Source organism: Triticum urartu, unplaced genomic scaffold (assembly GCF_003073215.2).
Source record: "Triticum urartu cultivar G1812 unplaced genomic scaffold, Tu2.1 TuUngrouped_contig_8414, whole genome shotgun sequence".
Taxonomy (NCBI): Eukaryota; Viridiplantae; Streptophyta; class Magnoliopsida; order Poales; family Poaceae; genus Triticum; species Triticum urartu.
The window spans coordinates 1-5,808 of record NW_024119361.1 but is presented as its reverse complement, the minus strand read 5'-3'; the positions used below and the strand labels follow the sequence as shown (position 1 = coordinate 5,808).

The 5,808-nt window shown below is 44.0% G+C and overlaps 1 long non-coding RNA gene across 5 annotated transcripts; it reads right to left on the bottom strand.

Annotated features, from left to right (window-relative positions):
- Positions 1-1,180: 1,180 nt before the first annotated feature.
- On the bottom strand, positions 1,181-3,668 carry LOC125531923. Of its 5 annotated transcripts, none has more exons than XR_007293626.1 (6): positions 3,197-3,665; positions 2,977-3,090; positions 2,804-2,863; positions 2,576-2,650; positions 2,152-2,323; positions 1,181-1,541 (listed from the first exon to the last, which is right to left on the bottom strand). It is a non-coding gene; the product is annotated as an uncharacterized LOC125531923 (long non-coding RNA). The 5 variants fall into 5 exon arrangements; XR_007293627.1 differs by having other exon boundaries at positions 2,576-2,647; XR_007293623.1 differs by having other exon boundaries at positions 2,597-2,650; positions 3,197-3,664.
- Positions 3,669-5,808: the final 2,140 nt, after the last annotated feature.

The following is a 5,808-nucleotide window of genomic DNA, read 5'->3' as shown; positions in this document are numbered from 1 at the left end:
ACGTCGGGCCACGAGACCGGCACGCGATGCTGCTAGAAGTACTCTCAGCGGTGCACCGCTACGCAGAGGCGGTCGGGAGGCCATGGCTCTGCACCCGGCGGCCCCATGGTGAAGTTGGCCGAGAGGCATCGCTGACAAGCTGCCGGCCTCCTGGTCATGCTTGTTGTGCTTCCAGAACCCCATGGTGGCGGCAACTAGGGCTGGGTTGTCGGCTGATGGGGATAAAGAGTAAGAAGAGGACTGGGGAGGAAGTGGACTGGGCGCGCCCCCATTGCACACGTGGCATTAAAAAGGACACGCGTTTGCTGGTTTCAGTAGCTGACGTGCAGGCCCAAGAATTTAATAGGACTGGTGAGTGGTGGTTTGGGCAGCCGATGCGCGGGTCTGAGGCGAAGACCGAGCGGACGCGTGCCGTGTCCAACTCAATGCAAATCGGACCCAAATTTATGGCAGATATACGTCCGGACGGATGCAAGGCGAACAAAATTTGCACTTGGGCCGGCGCGTTGGGTTGTTGTTTTTGGCTGCGTGGACCTAAACAGACACGAGCAGACGAAATGGATCGATCGCGTTGGAGTCTGCCTTACCGTCACAATGTAGATTAGCTGATTCCCTAGAATGTTTTTATTCGGTAGCTGATAATTCAATTCGGATTCGACAACATCACGGAAGTAGTCGAGCGACGAGCCAGCATGAGCGTGGGGAAATTGAACGAGCGGACGAGACGAACTTCTGAAGCAACTAGATGATGCCCCGCGCGTTGCTGCGGGAATCGGTTGCGAAATATCTCAGTGAAACTTTTTTGTATGGAGCATGAATATTGAATTAATAATATGAGAACTAAAACGTAATATGTACTACATATAAGTAGCATAAAAAAATCCATGGTGACACGTTGTGGTGGGCCTCTTGCCCCTTTTAGGAAATTCAAAGCAAATAGTTCTCTTAGCATAGTGGACAGTGAGGGTGAAATTGAGAGACTACCTCGCATATGTGCAGTTTTGTATAGTAAGATCGCACTTAGTTTTGCTCACACTAATTTTCCTTGAAGATTTGTATAGGGAGGTAGCATTGTCCATGGAGTTAACGGCTAGGAATGAAAATATAGAATCTAGGGAATTCCAGATGAGAAATCTTATCACATAGCATTGAGAAACAATATTCTGAAAGAACAGGAAAATAAGTTCAGAAATACATAGCCCAGCCTGCAGTGGGGTGTTAGTACTCCCTCCATACCATGTGTTGGAGATACAAAACATATGTAGGATTACATTGATGTAAGAGGTGGGAGTAAAATATGCATGTGATGTGTACATTTTATTTTGGAATGATACGAAATGGTCTGTAGTATGTCACGACGCAGGTACGTTTGATTAATTCTGGTGGTAAAAGTGTCTGCCCGAAAATAGTTCAAGTGTTGCAATGGTAAATAGGTGGGCTCCTGATTAAAGGTCAACCAAGGTTGTCAGTCATCATTGTTGTGTGCGGTCATATTGATTTGGGGATGATAGAAATAATGCATAGACTACACACATTGATACCTGCGAGCATAGACGAATAAACCATGTTATTGCCAGAACATCATATCGTAGTATAGGGATAATATATGTAATTCTAGGCCTCTACTTCAGTGTTATATAATCATTGAGTTATCTCTAATTAATTTTATGTTGTGTTCCTCCGATATGGTATATTCCGATGGCATTGATACTTATCATGTGGATTTTATTCCTGTTAGACTTCGTTGCAGCTATCAACCCTTTTCTGATCATACGAAATCGACATTTGATATTCTGTTTATAGAACTGGGACAATCACACAAGTCCTCACTTTCCTTTTCATACGACGCCAATTTGCATATATATCACTTGGATGGAACTGATAATGTATAAGAAGCTGAATCGTTTCCATATCAATGTTAAACATGTACTTATAGTCTCAAATTAAAAAATGGCATGTGCTCTTAACTTGTCCAAAGTGTGCTATATATGATTCACTTTTATGCCATTTATACTTAAGCCGCCCACTTATCATGTCTTCTCTCAACGGCGGGCCTGTCAATATGTTGTAATGACAATATACCCAAAGGGATGATACATGGACAATGTATTTGGAAATTAAAAACATGGATGAGAAGTTGAAACAGCAAACCTGAAAGTGGCTGAAGCTTGCACTGATAAAGATTAGTCAGGTTCCAGAATAGAGAAAATCTTCGTCAGTCATTCGAACGTGAAGGAGCAAAGAAAGTTGTCGGTTGTTAGTGTTGTGTGTGGTCATATTGATCTCGGTAAGTACAAAAGAGTACCTAGAATCCACCGTGTAACTGCAAGCATAAACAAACAACCATGTTATTTTTAGCACAACCAGATTATAATATAGAAACCTAGAATGGATTATCTCATCATACAGTGATAGATTTAATCCCAGCAGAAGATCAATTAAAACGAAGCAATAAACATCAGTGCCTACCTATGGTGTAGGATTGCTAGTGATCAGAAGGTTGAAGAGAAATCAAAAGTGGCAGGTAGATGGATCGTCCTAGTGAACAACACTAAGGGAAGGGGAAGGAACTTACGTTTGATGTATGAGTGCTTACCTCCGCTTGGTAGATGAAGTAAAAATTGTCGGAATTCTGGTGGCGTGCGGCCTGCTGATAAATCAAGAGATGCAGGTGCATCAGGTTATCCAAAACAACAACAACCAATGAATGGGATGGATCCAGATGCTGAATAAATAGAACATAAGAACGGAAGAGAAACTGGAATATATAAAAGAGGCATTACTGATACATATATAACACAACCTGCTTGCAATTTTGCCAACCCCTTGGTCGGAATGATGCCATTACACATCAATAATATTGCTGAAAAGGCGTGAGAAATTCAGAGACATATATTAGCAATCAAACACTTGTGTGAGAGAAATGGGAAAATTAAATCAAAAATCTCATGTATTGTCTAAAATGATATATGCTACCTTATGTCCAAGTGAAACAGAATCTCCATGAAGTCCATGTGGAAGCACATCGAGCTGCTAGCCTGGCCTTGGGAGTGTCAGACGCGTGTGGAGCGGATGAACAGATGTTGCAAACTGCAGAGTATGGATTGGGAAGCGATTGGAAAGGCAGAACCGGAATGACCAATCACACAGAAGCATGTCAAGGATGTTATTTAAATGTAAGCGTGGAGATGCTCACCTGATAAGATGGTGTGTTAGCCCCAAAGGTGGAGTCCCTTTGGAAGTCCTGTTTGGCGATTGAGTTGGATCCCCCCCCTCTCCCCCCGCCGCCGGCCCGTTCTGTGTTCCCACGATCAGAGACACATTGAAGCGAGGCGAGGCGAGGCAGACAGGCGGGCGTGCGGGAGGTGGTCCAGAGCAGAGCAACGGCGTGTCTTCCTCGACGATGTGGGTGGTCGACAACGGAACCGCGTCCTACCAGCACCTAGAATTGCATCCGAACAGAGGCAGACCGGCGATGGTGGGGAGGATGGTAGCATAGACAGGTTAGTAGTAGACGTGAAGGCGGTGGCCGCGCAGTTTAATCTCGCTTTTCTTCCTGTAACGGAGGGCAATATAATGAGGGGTGATGAATGCGTCGGTAGAGATTCGGTCGCTGCAGCGGAAGAGATAGCGGCGGCGATTAGAGTCACGCGGAGAAGATGAGCGATCTTTTTTTTTCTGAGCTGCAGTTTTTTTTTTTTTTGAGACAGACTTGGCTTGCGCTTGGGCAAATACTTGCGGGATTGAAAGCCCATGTACTCGGCTTGGGCAGCCCACGTGCACTCGACACGGGAGCGCATCGAGAGTTAGCGTTCGTAGTTGATTGCGTTCGTTGTTGATCCAATGGCTAATAATAATAGAGGTGACGTGGCTGCACGAGAAGCCAGGAAAATCAGCTAGTGGGAGGCTACTATTTAGATATAGAAGATTCATTCTACCCTACCCCACTTGTGCTCATGCGTGCTTTTCTTGTAGTACTCCCTCCGTTTCTTTTTACTCCGCACATAAGATTTTATCAAAGTCAAACTACACAAAGTTTGATCAAATTTATATAAAAAAAATATAAACATCCATAATACTAAAACTATATGGTACGAAAATACGTTTCATGGTACATCTGATAATATTGATTTCATATTGTGAATGTTTATATTTTTTAATATAAAGTTAATCAAACTCTATAAAATTTGACTTTGACCAAACCTTATATGCGGACTAAAAAAACGGAGGGACTACTACTAGCATTACTCCCGTGATCCCATCCATCCTGCCGCGGCGTGCGCGACATGGACAGGACGCCAACTATTGGCCGCGTAGTATGCCACTGTACTGTTCATCCATTCATTCGCCTCGCTTTGAAAGAAACTGCACAATGGCATGCCACTCTATTGTTCATCCATTCATTCGCCTCGCTTTAACTATGGCTGCCTCCTTAAATTCGTCTGTCCGAACCCATGTCCTTAACCATACACTCCTGGTTAAGTACTACTCTAAATGTGGGTCTTAGGTATGTACTGGGTTAAATTAATTACTATATGTGTAGCAACAACAAAATTATGGCTTACAGCGAAATGGAGCACAGCAATGCGATTGGCAATCTTGATGCGTGAGTTAGACAGACCGTCATTGAGCTAACCACCTTTTTCGAGCTAACCCTGATGTGTTGCATTCATGCACTTGTTCACCTATTAATTAATACTCCATCTGTAAACAAATATAAGATGTTTTAGAGACTCGTGTCAAGTCTTTAAAACGTCTTATATTTATTTAGGCCAACTCCACCTCGCGACCCCAAACGGACGTTCGTTTTGTTCGGTTTCTGTCCGTTTGGATATAGATTTGGGGTCGTGTCCGGGCCTGTCCTAGGATGCGGTGACCGTGCGCCTACCGCGCGGCCGCATCATTTTGCCCCATCCTGTCCGTCAGGGCCAAAAATGCCCAACTTTGCATCAAAACTAGTTTTCAACCCAAATATTTGTCTGAAAATTAAAATAGTTTTACAACCCAATTGAAATTGTCTTTAATAAAATAGTTTTACAACCAAATCAAAATTGTCTTGACTGAACATAAAATGGACAAATACATCTATTGGTTGCCAATGTGATCTCACACGTGCTCAACCAAGTCACTTTGAAGATTCACATGAGTGTGCCAATCACGCATCTCACGGTGGAATTGGGCAAACTGTTCAAATGTGGCCGGGTCTTGGTGCAGGGGCTCAATATTTTCACCTTGATAATCAAAACCTTGGTCAAAGATACTCTCATCACGCTCGTCCTCGACGATCATATTGTGCATGATCACACAAGCAGTCATCACCTCCCAAAGCTTCCTTTCATCCCATGACAGTGCAGGGTTTCGAACGATACCCCACCGGGATTGAAGCACACCAAAAGCACGTTGCCCATCCTTTCTAACACTCTCTTGCATTTGGGCAAATCTCTTTCTCTTCTCACCTTGGGGTTTCGAGATTGTCTTCACAAAAGTTGACCACTGAGGATATATACCATCTGCTAGATAGTATCCCTTGTTGTAATGGTGGCCGTTGATCTCAAAGTTGACAGGTGGGGAGTGGCCTTCTGCAAGCCTCGCAAAGACTGGAGAACGCTGCAGCACGTTGATATCATTGTGTGAACCTGCCATGCCGAAAAAAGAATGCCATATCCAAAGATATTGCGATGCCACCGCTTCTAATATGACAGTGCACCCGTTAACATGCCCCTTGTACTGGCCCTGCCAAGCAAATGGACAGTTCTTCCACTCCCAGTGCATACAATCTATGCTGCCAAGCATACCTGGAAAGCATCT